Genomic DNA, 12844 nt, shown 5'->3' with positions numbered 1-12844 from the left:
TTTATAGACTATAATGATTTAATACAACAAAATGTTGTTGAAATGCTGTGCGCTTAATGTCCCTGACTCCCTACCAGCCTAGTGTGTCGCACTCGCCAGTGTATTTCACAATGCATTTCTTTGTAGGCTATAGCATTGAAATAATTGAAATAATATGGCCTAAAAGATTGTAGTTCCTTCTTAGGCTCCCTGTCTGTCTCCTGACCTATTTAGATTGTTCATATGCTGTTTAATATAACATGTAACCAATTTGAAATGATGAGCGCTTCTTACATTCACCTTTTCAAGTTTATTAAAATACCTTTAATTCAAATCGTGTGGTTCGGTTTCAATGCTTCAAAACCAAATGGTAGGTCCAGGTAGAAACAAAAAAAGATGGGTGTTGGTTAAATTGTGATATGAATTCATTTTAATCTCAATTTGGAGTGGCAGTTTTCTTTCCTGTGAGCGTGGAGTGGTTTTTAGTGGAGCCGTTGGCCTGAGAATTTGCGCAAACACCGCTTGAGCGAGATTTCTGATCACTCAATTCTGCTCACATACTCCACTATAAACACAGTCCAGTTCAAAGTGAATGGCACAGATCCATATATGGCAATGGCTATTTGCATAAAGGCCTACTGCCGCTCTGATTGGTTATGGCACACCGGTCTGTGTAGAGTCCTGCCTGTCAATGAATCCTACTCCAATGAATCCTACTCCAATCCTACTCCAAAAAGAATCCTACTCCAATGGGCTTTGCCTACAAGAAAATCTCACGCACAGTTAGTTTTGCATACTAAGCCTTGAATAATTCATTTTGTTTCGGAATGTTTCATTGAAAGTGGATAATATTGCGTTGATTCGAGCACAATTCCCACAGTATAGCAAAACGTTGATGGTGTTAACTAAAGGGAAAAACTTTAGAAAATTGAGTGAAGTTCAATCTCGGAACGGGATTGTGTGGCAGTCCGCAGTTTAGAGGGAACATTGCACTTCACTTATCATGGAGCTCAACCAATCAGCTGTCTCACTGTTGAAGTCTCCATGCCGACCGACAAAAGCAGCTCGGACATTATAACTGACTGTTTGGAGATCCCTGCTGCAAGTCAATCTCCGGGATTTCTAATTGGAGCCCCAGTCATTCCGAGGTTTAGGGAACTGAACTGCTGGCAAACCAGAAGGGAATATATTATGGCTACAGCTGGGTTGGGATTATGATGTAGAAAGGCCAAGAGTGGTTTCAGATACATTAAATGTCTTCAGAATTACCCAACAACTGGTGATTCATCTCGCTGCGCTGTGAGTGCATTTTGTAAAACAATAGTGTCTAATCAGTCCTCACATCAATAGCCCCATAAAAACACTAAACAGCCAGTTACCACGGAGATAAGAGTCGAGCAGAAATAGCCCCACGCTCGCTGTGTTTAAATCTGTCTAAATCTGTCTAAACAAGCCTTCTCAGTTTGGGGTGAAGGACTGTGTGTGACTGTGTGTGTTCTGATGGGGGTGGGGTACAGGCATGTGTTCAGGTCAGGAGGGTGGAGGAGGGTGGTATGATCGAGTGGAAGTTTAACCAGAGGCCCGGTTAATGCTCCCCTCAACGGCTCACCTCATCTCTAAAGAGTCGTGTTTATATGGCGGGCATTCAGTGTAAAAAATAAAAAAAACTATTTTAGTTTATAACGTGCTGCAAAAATAAACGGAGACATCTTTTGAAGTAAACCTTCTTAAAAAGGTTTGGCATTTAAGTGGCTCCTCTGAACCAGCGAAGGGTTCTGGTGGAATGCATACCAAGGATGGAGAACACTCAGAGCAGACGGAGTATTTAAGGGGCCTGATAACAGCTTGGCACTGAAGATGGCGGTGCCCAAATACAGAGATTGCTAAGAGCCTGTTGAGAGGTTTTCATGCATGTGAGGAGCACTAAAGAAAGCGAGACTCTGGGGAAGCTAGAGGAGGTGGGGGGAGTTAAGACCAGAATCTGCCCCTGATTTAAACTGCAGTTTAAACCATCCAAAACGTAGCTCTCCTGCTGTAACAGGTTGTCCTCGAGGCAGGATCGAGGAGCAATAGAGGTTTGCTATTGGATGAGAGGATCAGCCTGCCTGTGTCCTGCTTTAATAGATATCAGGATATGTACCACAACATTTTACCTGGCCTCCACAGATACAGCTGTGACCGACAAGCAGAGCCCGAAAAACTCACAGACCCAGAGGGTGGGGGGCCCTGGTTTCCACAACTTGTTTTAATGAGCAGTTATGTGAAGCTGACACAGCCTTTCTCTGCAGTCTGCACAAAACAAACCCCCATCAGGAGACTCCCTCCACAGCAAGGAATCAAACATTTGTGGATGAGAGAATTTAGGACACGAGGGAGAGACACATTTTTCCCTGAAACTAAACTTTCAGGCTTTAACTTGAGCCTTGCTCTTAGCAACCATTCTGCTCCGATAAACACAGAGGAAAACCAAGAGCGGTACATTCAGCCAAGCAGGAAGACGGGCCTATTGAGAAGAAGTAGTGAACTAAATCAGAATATGGCCTGTTGTTTGTGAAAAACAAAGCTCTTCATTCGCATAGTTGTAAAATCTCAAATACCTTGTTAAAAAGTACCTGTCCGGCCAAAGTGCGGTAAACAACGTCATAACTTCATCATCACTTTCTACACCGGAATGACATTTTGTTAGATCATTTCCCAGGAACGGCTGCTCTCCACCAGGATGTGAATAACCACTGTTTGTAGCAGGAGAAAGGATCCCTCAGCTCCATCCACCAGAACTATAACAGTAACACCATCACACCACAACAACCAGATATTAGGGAACCAAATCAATGTGCACAGCGGGCCGACCCGGAGTGTGAGTAGTGAGGGTTTAGAGACAGGGCTTAGTGCAGTATTGTCTGTAAACAAACCCAGTTTGATAACACAATGACACTCCTCCCGGTCAGTCCCAGGCAGCTAGGCCGCTCCATAGGCAACACTCTGGCAGAAAGACAGAGAGCTGCAGCTCATTCAGAGAAGCACAGACATGCAGGCAGGGGGTCGGATTGACAATCCCCATCCACCTCTCTACACTGACTGTCATCAGTCTGAGGTGAAAAATAAAACACTGGTATCAGAATAAAAAAGCTTATATTAACTGATACAAGTGTCAGCCAGCCATAACATGGTGCCCCAAACTGAGCCCTAGCTGCCTGTCTGCCTGCCTTCTTAATGTGGCTTAATGAGATGTGGGAACGAGAGGCTAAAGAAAGAAAGATGTTCTATTACAGGTCAATGTTCTATTACAGGTCCTGACTGAGACCATAATACCTGAAGGCCGGGGTAGAGGGCAGTCTTACATCTTTAACGAGAGGAGAGGATGTTTTATCACCTGCTGCTGGTTCGTCTTATCACACCAGCCTATCAGGCCCTGAAAAGGCCTATTGTACAAACCTGCCACAGTATTTACACTGCGTCTTCATTACTAGTTAACCAAGGCTTAATAAACATCCATTTATAGTCCACATCAGTAGTTAACTCCAATGTGGTTCACAGGATGTACAAAGGTCATTTGGATGAATGATTTGACTTCCCAGAAGGACATGACTAAACTCTACCAAACTCCTGATATGAGACTATGATGCGCAGTGGACCATGAAATAGTGCTAATTAAAAGTAATTATCAACACATAGCCATTTCCTGCGAGGAGAGTAATCTGAAATCTCTTACTAAGCCCATGCCCACGCCCAAACGCTAAATGGCCTCTGTTCTAATGGACATACCCAAAAAGACACCCAAATAAATTCAAATATTTATACTGTAAAAATAGGAAATTGTGTTGCTGTGGATTAAGTAACACAGTGGGTGTAGTGAATTCATATCATATCAAATAAAAAAGACAACAACAAAAAAAACTGCTCTTTACTGACCTAACCTTTAAGAAAAATAGAAACATGAGTGTTATTACTGATAACACAACAGAAATGGTCATGTCTACGGGGTTCACTGCACACGGGCTACAAAAGGGACACTGTTAACTAATAGCAACAATCCCTTTCAACATGACTTTATTTTCTCTCAAATATAATCATGACCTATGATTACATTAGGACTAAGTAGTTTCGTGTTAGCTACAGAGACCCCCCCCCCCCCCCCCCCACCACCACCCCCACCGCCACCACAGTGCATGACAAAGGCAGATAGAGGCTGAGCAGGTGGAGGTGAAGGCTACAGTAATGATGTGGACCTGGATAGGACAGGCCCAGCTTGCACACTGCTGCTCTCCTCACACGCAGGCACATCATCATTAAAAGTGCAGATGTGGGATCAACTCATACAAGGGATGACAAGTTGGAAAGGAGGACGAAGAGCCTTTCCTCTCAGGGGTTACTGAAGGTTACTAAAGTTCATGGCAAGGTTCTGCTTTGACAGTATCTTTGCACTTTAAAACTCTGGCCACTGGCAGGTCTGAGTGAGTGACTTTCATGACTTGTTTTCCATCCATTTTCACAGAAAATGACTGTATTTGAAATACACATATCAAACGCAGACTTAACTTCCCCATTAAACAAGCAAACAAAAAAAGCAATCAGGCAGTGAAGCCAGGCAGTGTTTGAAGCAGGCGCCGACTCCAGAGGAACCTGTGTGAGTGTTTGAAGCAGGCGCCGACTCCAGAGGAACCTGTGTGAGTGTTTGAAGCAGGCGCCGACGCCAGAGGAACCTGTGTGAGTGTTTGTAGCAGGCGCTGACGCCAGAGGAACCTGTGTGAGTGTTTGAAGCAGGCGCTGACGCCAGAGGAACCTGTGTGAGTGTTTGAAGCAGGCGCTGACGCCAGAGGAACCTGTGTGAGTGTTTGAAGCAGGCGCTGACTCCAGAAGAACCTGTGTGAGTGTTTGAAGCAGGCGCTGACGCCAGAGGAACCTGTGTGAGTGTTTTAAGCAGGCGCTGACTCCAGAGGAACCTGTGTGAGTGTTTGAAGCAGGCGCTGACTCCAGAGGAACCTGTGTGAGTGTTTGAAGCAGGCGCTGACTCCAGAGGAACCTGTGTGAGTGTTTGAAGCAGGCGCGGACTCCAGAGGAACCTGTGTGAGTGTTTGAAGCAGGCGCCGACGCCAGAGGAACCTGTGTGAGTGTTTGAAGCAGGCGCGGACTCCAGAGGAACCTGTGTGAGTGTTTGAAGCAGGCGCCGACGCCAGAGGAACCTGTGTGAGTGTTTGAAGCAGGCGCGGACTCCAGAGGAACCTGTGTGAGTGTTTGAAGCAGGCGCCGACGCCAGAGGAACCTGTGTGAGTGTTTGAAGCAGGCGCGGACTCCAGAGGAACCTGTGTGAGTGTTTGAAGCAGGCGCCGACGCCAGAGGAACCTGTGTGAGTGTTTGAAGCAGGCGCGGACTCCAGAGGAACCTGTGTGAGTGTTTGAAGCAGGCGCTGACTCCAGAGGAACCTGTGTGAGTGTTTGAAGCAGGCGCTGACTCCAGAGGAACCTGTGTGAGTGTTTGAAGCAGGCGCGGACTCCAGAGGAACCTGTGTGAGTGTTTGAAGCAGGCACCGACGCCAGAGGAACCTGTGTGAGTGTTTGAAGCAGGCGCTGACTCCAGAGGAACCTGTGTGAGTGTTTGAAGCAGGCGCCGACGCCAGAGGAACCTGTGTGAGTGTTGAAGCAGGCGCCGACGCCAGAGGAACCTGTGTGAGTGTTTGAAGCAGGCGCGGACTCCAGAGGAACCTGTGTGAGTGTTTGAAGCAGGTGCGGACTCCAGAGGAACCTGTGTGAGTGTTTGAAGCAGGCACTGACTCCAGAGGAACCTGTGTGAGTGTTTGAAGCAGGCGCTGACTCCAGAGGAACCTGTGTGAGTGTTTGAAGCAGGCGCGGACTCCAGAGGAACCTGTGTGAGTGTTTGAAGCAGGCACCGACGCCAGAGGAACCTGTGTGAGTGTTTGAAGCAGGCGCGGACTCCAGAGGAACCTGTGTGAGTGTTTGAAGCAGGCGCCGATGCCAGAGGAACCTGTGTGAGTGTTGAAGCAGGCGCCGACGCCAGAGGAACCTGTGTGAGTGTTTGAAGCAGGCACGGACTCCAGAGGAACCTGTGTGAGTGTTTGAAGCAGGCGCTGACTCCAGAGGAACCTGTGTGAGTGTTTGAAGCAGGCACGGACTCCAGAGGAACCTGTGTGAGTGTTTGAAGCAGGCGCTGACTCCAGAGGAACCTGTGTGAGTGTTTGAAGCAGGCGCTGACTCCAGAGGAACCTGTGTGAGTGTTTGAAGCAGGCGTGGACTCCAGAGGAACCTGTGTGAGTGTTTGAAGCAGGCGCGGACTCCAGAGGAACCTGTGTGAGTGTTTGAAGCAGGCGCCGACGCCAGAGGAACCTGTGTGAGTGTTGAAGCAGGCGCCGACGCCAGAGGAACCTGTGTGAGTGTTTGAAGCAGGCGCGGACTCCAGAGGAACCTGTGTGAGTGTTTGAAGCAGGCGCTGACTCCAGAGGAACCTGTGTGAGTGTTTGAAGCAGGCGCGGACTCCAGAGGAACCTGTGTGAGTGTTTGAAGCAGGCGCGGACTCCAGAGGAACCTGTGTGAGTGTTTGAAGCAGGCGCCGACGCCAGAGGAACCTGTGTGAGTGTTTGAAGCAGGTGCGGACTCCAGAGGAACCTGTGTGAGTGTTTGAAGCAGGCGCTGACTCCAGAGGAACCTGTGTGAGTGTTTGAAGCAGGCGCTGACTCCAGAGGAACCTGTGTGAGTGTTTGAAGCAGGCGCGGACTCCAGAGGAACCTGTGTGAGTGTTTGAAGCAGGCACCGACGCCAGAGGAACCTGTGTGAGTGTTTGAAGCAGGCGCGGACTCCAGAGGAACCTGTGTGAGTGTTTGAAGCAGGCGCCGATGCCAGAGGAACCTGTGTGAGTGTTGAAGCAGGCGCCGACGCCAGAGGAACCTGTGTGAGTGTTTGAAGCAGGCACGGACTCCAGAGGAACCTGTGTGAGTGTTTGAAGCAGGCGCTGACTCCAGAGGAACCTGTGTGAGTGTTTGAAGCAAGCGCTGACTCCAGAGGAACCTGTGTGAGTGTTTGAAGCAGGCGCTGACTCCAGAGGAACCTGTGTGAGTGTTTGAAGCAGGCACGGACTCCAGAGGAACCTGTGTGAGTGTTTGAAGCAGGCGCTGACTCCAGAGGAACCTGTGTGAGTGTTTGAAGCAGGCGCTGACTCCAGAGGAACCTGTGTGAGTGTTTGAAGCAGGCGTGGACTCCAGAGGAACCTGTGTGAGTGTTTGAAGCAGGCGCGGACTCCAGAGGAACCTGTGTGAGTGTTTGAAGCAGGCGCCGACGCCAGAGGAACCTGTGTGAGTGTTGAAGCAGGCGCCGACGCCAGAGGAACCTGTGTGAGTGTTTGAAGCAGGCGCGGACTCCAGAGGAACCTGTGTGAGTGTTTGAAGCAGGCGCTGACTCCAGAGGAACCTGTGTGAGTGTTTGAAGCAGGCGCGGACTCCAGAGGAACCTGTGTGAGTGTTTGAAGCAGGCGCCGACGCCAGAGGAACCTGTGTGAGTGTTTGAAGCAGGCGCGGACTCCAGAGGAACCTGTGTGAGTGTTTGAAGCAGGCGCTGACTCCAGAGGAACCTGTGTGAGTGTTTGAAGCAGGCGCGGACTCCAGAGGAACCTGTGTGAGTGTTTGAAGCAGGCGCCGACGCCACAGGAACCTGTGTGAGTGTTGAAGCAGGCGCCGACGCCAGAGGAACCTGTGTGAGTGTTTGAAGCAGGCGCGGACTCCAGAGGAACCTGTGTGAGTGTTTGAAGCAGGCGCTGACTCCAGAGGAACCTGTGTGAGTGTTTGAAGCAGGCGCGGACTCCAGAGGAACCTGTGTGAGTGCTTGAAGCAGGCGCCGACGCCAGAGGAACCTGTGTGAGTGTTTGAAGCAGGCGCGGACTCCAGAGGAACCTGTGTGAGTGTTTGAAGCAGGCGCGGACTCCAGAGGAACCTGTGTGAGTGTTTGAAGCAGGCGCGGACTCCAGAGGAACCTGTGTGAGTGTTTGGCCGACCAGGCCGCACTATACTCTGTTTACAGAATGGATAAATATGTTGATGGTGATGAGGGGGAGATAAATGCTGTGATGTCACAGGGGAGAGGGGGAGAGCAGGCCAGCCACAGGCAGGTGTGTCAACAGCACTGGAGTGCCTGGGACATGTGCTGTTGGTGGCCTTCTCTGGAGCAGACTTGGCTTGGTTAACACCTGCTCCCTTCTGAACAGTTGAGGGCACTTCTGTAAACCCAGCTGTACTTAGAATGCTACAAAGGAAAGATTGAAACGGAGGATCTGGACAGAGTTATTCATGTTTATTATGATGATACTGTAGTAATCGAGCAGATCCCGGAAGTGCAGAGTTTAATTTGACGCAACAAAATGTCAGAGGTAGACCTCGAGCCTCTGTCTGTTTGCAATCAATGTCCTCCACTAGAACACATAGTACAATCCAAGTGAGACACTGACTCAACACAAAAAAAGGCTAATTTGGTTAGCTAAATCCATACTTGACTCAGTGCTATGAATAGATCTGTTGCCATCATGTTTTCAACCCTATCCAACACAGCTTCCATCTGAAGTACTGTGCTTCTATTGTCCTGTCCTTTGTTGGAGGAAATGTGCACTGCGATTGAGGGCGCAACCTTTCACGAGGGGCAGTTAGCACTAAGACAGGCATGCCTCGTATCACACCGAGACAGTTGGGCACTGGAAAACCACTTCTGAAGTCGGAGAGCAGCTTAAAACCGGAAAAGCAGGAATGATTGGAATTGTGACCATGCTTACAAAGCAGCAAAACCACAGGCATATAAGGGGAGTGAAGAGAAAACAAATCACTGGGCAGGGAAGACAGCATAGGCCACTGAGCTCTGCGCTCAAAACATTACTTCCCTGTGAAACAGCCCAACAGCCACACGAACTGATGAAAGTTTATTAAGATTGAAAAACTGAAATATAAATAACTATCCCCAGAGGTGTTGATGATTCAGAAGCGTGGTATGGTCTCCCTCTGTGTCACCGGTCCCCTCTCTACCAGGTTACCCAGTTGGTGCGTCATGGGTGTTTAGTCAGAAAGTCTTGTGGGGCACAGTACTATGTTCATAGAGGTCTTTATTGTTGCCTTACCACATTGAAAATGGAGGAAACTCAGGCAGCAAACGCATTCTCCAATCATCCATTACATGCAAAGACTTGTGCAAAGACTTTTGATTTGTGTCCTGTATGTCCTCTAGACAGTCTCTAGACAGAGGACACCTACTATTCTACTGCTGCGGACAAGATGCCAGTACGCCATTTCCTTTAGCAACTCAGTCCTTAAAATCACACTTCAATAAGAAAAAGGTCATATTTTGATCCGTGAGTGATTAAATTGGCGAGAAAACAAGACATATGGCTAAAACTCAGACAGGATAATTCCCTATACCCCACTGTTACCCCACTGTTACCCCAATGAAAGAACTTTCAGGTCAATCTGTGCAGGCCCTGTGGTCTGTGAGGAACCACTCTCATAAGGATTTGAAATTCCAACCCAGGCAGTAAGTGGCAGATGGACCCACTTCAGTTTCATTAAACAGAGTATTCCACTGTAAGGAATGTCAGCCACCACTTTCTCCTGTTTGACAGTTCTATTTCCAGAGCTGCAAAACACACGTAGACCTTTCCTGCAGTCAAATGACTAGTGGCCTCGTGGGTGGAACATTATTCATATCTAGCATAGTTTCATCATTAATAAACATTTCAAAACATGTAACAGACAAAAAATCTGGTGTTTCTATGGCAAATAGTTTTGTTATATTTCAGTCTTCTATGATGTGTATAAAGTGTAATATTGGGATGCAAACGCAACAATACATTTCAACTCCATATCTGACATGGTACAGGTGTCTTCTTTTTTTGAAGCCCATAGCCCATGCGTGTGAGGTGTACACTTTTGTTTCAAAACCAAGAAACACTCTGTGACCCTGATTTAGTGTTTCACAAGAACGGCTGCATTGCTTTGAGCTTCATACACAAGACACACTATTTACAGGATGCAGTGCAGCAATTGGTTTTAGGACTATTATCAAAGTACTCTATCAGTCTTTATGAACCACTATGACCAAGTCCTACACGAAAACATGCATGATAGCTTACAGACAATTGGCCAAACCCTTAGGACAAGACCTTAGCGCAAATGAGCCAGATATAGAGCCTTGAGGGGGAAACACAAAACATGCATGTGTGCCAGACAGCTAGTCCAACTGTGTGTGATCTCTAATGCATGCTGGTGCTACAGTGGGAAACGGAGACCCAACACCCAGCATACGATGGGAATTCCACTGCTCCTAGTCTTAACAACAACAAACTCAAGGCTACAGTATGTAATCAGAGGGGGGTTAAAGGTAAAGAAATATTCAAAACAATAACAAACTCAAGACAGGAAATCCATGAGTCCCCGTTAACATGTACCGGAGGCTGGCTCCCAGGCCTTGGCATGTTTTACCAATCACAAGCTCTTTAGAGAAGTCGCACCAGAGTCGGTGGCGCTGGCCACACCCGCTGGCCTAGGTATGCATGTTAATAACTGCTGCTACAACTGCACATTGGGTATAAACGTATGTTTCTAAACACCCAGATGGCTTATAATGAACAATATGTTGTTCAGAAACATGTGTTATTATCACAACCCTAACGCAATGAACTAGTAAATGTTACATCTACGTCACAGCTGATTCAATGTGGCTATTTGTTTCAGACCACAATCAGAGCACCATTACTCCTAACAATAATAGCTATTGTACTTTGGTAATTTATAGCTATTGAACCAAAGTAATAATAACCACATGAACTAACATCACAATTACATGTAATTACATCAAAGCAACTATGCATGTTATTAGTATGGCAGGGGTCTGGGGATGACATTCTATTAATTCCGGGCACATTTTTAGTGGCACAACAGTGGCGTGCAATCCCCCATGTTTTTTGATGGCCGCTAGGATTTAAATCTGATCCGAAGTTAGGGGGGTGCCTGGGAGAGGGTAGCCCACTACCGAGGTGTGCCGCATTATTTACCACGGAATAGGCTTTGATTCTTTGGATTCTAACCAGCAAGGCCACCTCCGTGTCACTACAACATGTGTTACATTGTTACAATCATGAGGCCAGACCCGTAGATGATCAATCAAAACGGCTATAATGTGCCATAGCTCATCTGAAACATGTAAATTGTGTCTTGTACAAAATAGACCAACGAGAGTTGTTTCAAAACCACACTGTCCTTTTACTTAGCTCGTGCTATTGCCTACAATGTATCTTACCTCGAACTTTGGGGTGTTTAATGCGTGCTTTCCTCTTTCCGAAGCATTCCCCTGTTCGGTCTAACACAAGTTATCGGGACACAAACCGCACCTATCTGTACTAATTGATCTGCAGAGAGAAGTCCAGAAGATCACTTGAGCATCTAATCTTCATATAAAGTCCCCTTCTTCTCAGCGTAATGAATGGCCGCTAGTACTCAATACAGTAGGCCCACTAAATAGTTCGCAGAGCACCTACTTGTTGCTCACGACAACAACTCTCTATTCTTCCGAATCAGTCCACGAAGCATGCATCAGAGGGCGGGCTATACCGTCACTTGGGAGACGAGGTTGAGTTGGAGCTGTGTTCCATTGTCTTCTCTCACCGGTCCAACAAGCTGTCACTCAGCCATCCCTATAATATATCGTTCTGTTTGTGTTGATGTTTTTTTCCCCTGAGATAATGGGGTGGGCGTCGGAATTGTAACGGGTTTCTATCTATGCAAGCCATATTTTGACATGCAGACATTACAGGTGATGAAACAACTGTATATAAAGTTGTCAACTTGGTCATTTTCACATAAACCCTTTTGGCAGCATCAATGCATAAGACTGTAGTAGAATATGCTTTGCAACCATAGAGCATTATGTGTTAAGGGAAAACACATTGCATTTTATTAGGCAATAATGTAGGTTACTCCATGTGGGTAAGGTGGACCTCTAGTGGCTATGCGAAGGTACATGATTTACTAATATCTCTAACCTATTAATAAATAGGCTCAGCAGCACTGTGATTGATATGGCAATCATGCATTGCTCTGCATGACCAGTAGATCTAGCAGCAGGTCCTAGAATGAGCTCTTTAGCAGCCCGCATGCAAGCTACCCAGTAGCACTCTGGTCCTTTTCATGGAATCCGAGAGGAGGGCAAACAGAGGCTTAGATGCTCCCAAGCTGAAACAACACCATCCACATACACACACACGCGCACACACGCACACACACACACATACGCGAGCATGCATGCACGCACGCACAAACACACATGCACACACTACCCTTCACTTATGTCCACTTGTGCACAGTGACACACTTCATTCATCCCGGTGGCAGAGAGATGGTGTGACTGCTTTGTGGTCACTCTGAGAATACACCCCAGTTTTATGTCCTCATGAAGTGTGGCAGTCTGTCAGGAAACATGCGAATGAGGCCCGGTCTCCAGGAACACTGGCCCCCTCTATTTGGACACCTATATGAGATAACTGTTCATGTGAATCCTCCTTGAGACGGCCGTATAGTCATTCCAAACCCAGCCGGGCTGCTACAAGTCATAGCCACAATAACCACATTATAATCATTAGTATATGTTTGGGTTTTGTGAGTTAGAAGAATTTCATTCAGCTGAGACCTGTTCATACCATCCAGGACCATGTAACTGGAAATGGATCACGCATCCTCAATGGTTTAGCAGATAATACATGTTATCTGTGTGGACCTGACCTGTGCTGTGTGGTCACTGCATGTAGGTGGGAGTGAGGCTCTCAGTATAGTCAGGGTACTGCTCATTGTTCATATTTGAGGTTTTCATAATGTAGAGACAGGGTTAGG

The 12844-nt window shown here is 47.3% G+C and overlaps 1 protein-coding gene across 30 annotated transcripts in view; it reads right to left on the bottom strand.

Annotated features, from left to right (window-relative positions):
- Positions 1-11737, bottom strand: part of akap13 (A-kinase anchoring protein 13) — a 94507-nt gene extending 82770 nt beyond the window's left edge. For all 30 annotated transcript variants that reach the window (XM_036953029.2, XM_036953038.2, XM_036953046.2 and 27 more), the window contains exon 1: positions 11259-11737. The gene's annotated coding sequence lies outside the window, so the exon portion shown is untranslated. The remainder of the gene's footprint in view (positions 1-11258) is intronic.
- Positions 11738-12844: the final 1107 nt, after the last annotated feature.

This window comes from Oncorhynchus mykiss, chromosome 2 (assembly GCF_057628025.1).
Source record: "Oncorhynchus mykiss isolate SJ-2025 chromosome 2, ASM5762802v1, whole genome shotgun sequence".
In the NCBI taxonomy this organism is placed as follows: domain Eukaryota; kingdom Metazoa; phylum Chordata; class Actinopteri; order Salmoniformes; family Salmonidae; genus Oncorhynchus; species Oncorhynchus mykiss.
Note: the sequence above shows the minus strand (reverse complement) of the source record. Positions and strands in the feature narration are given on the sequence as shown.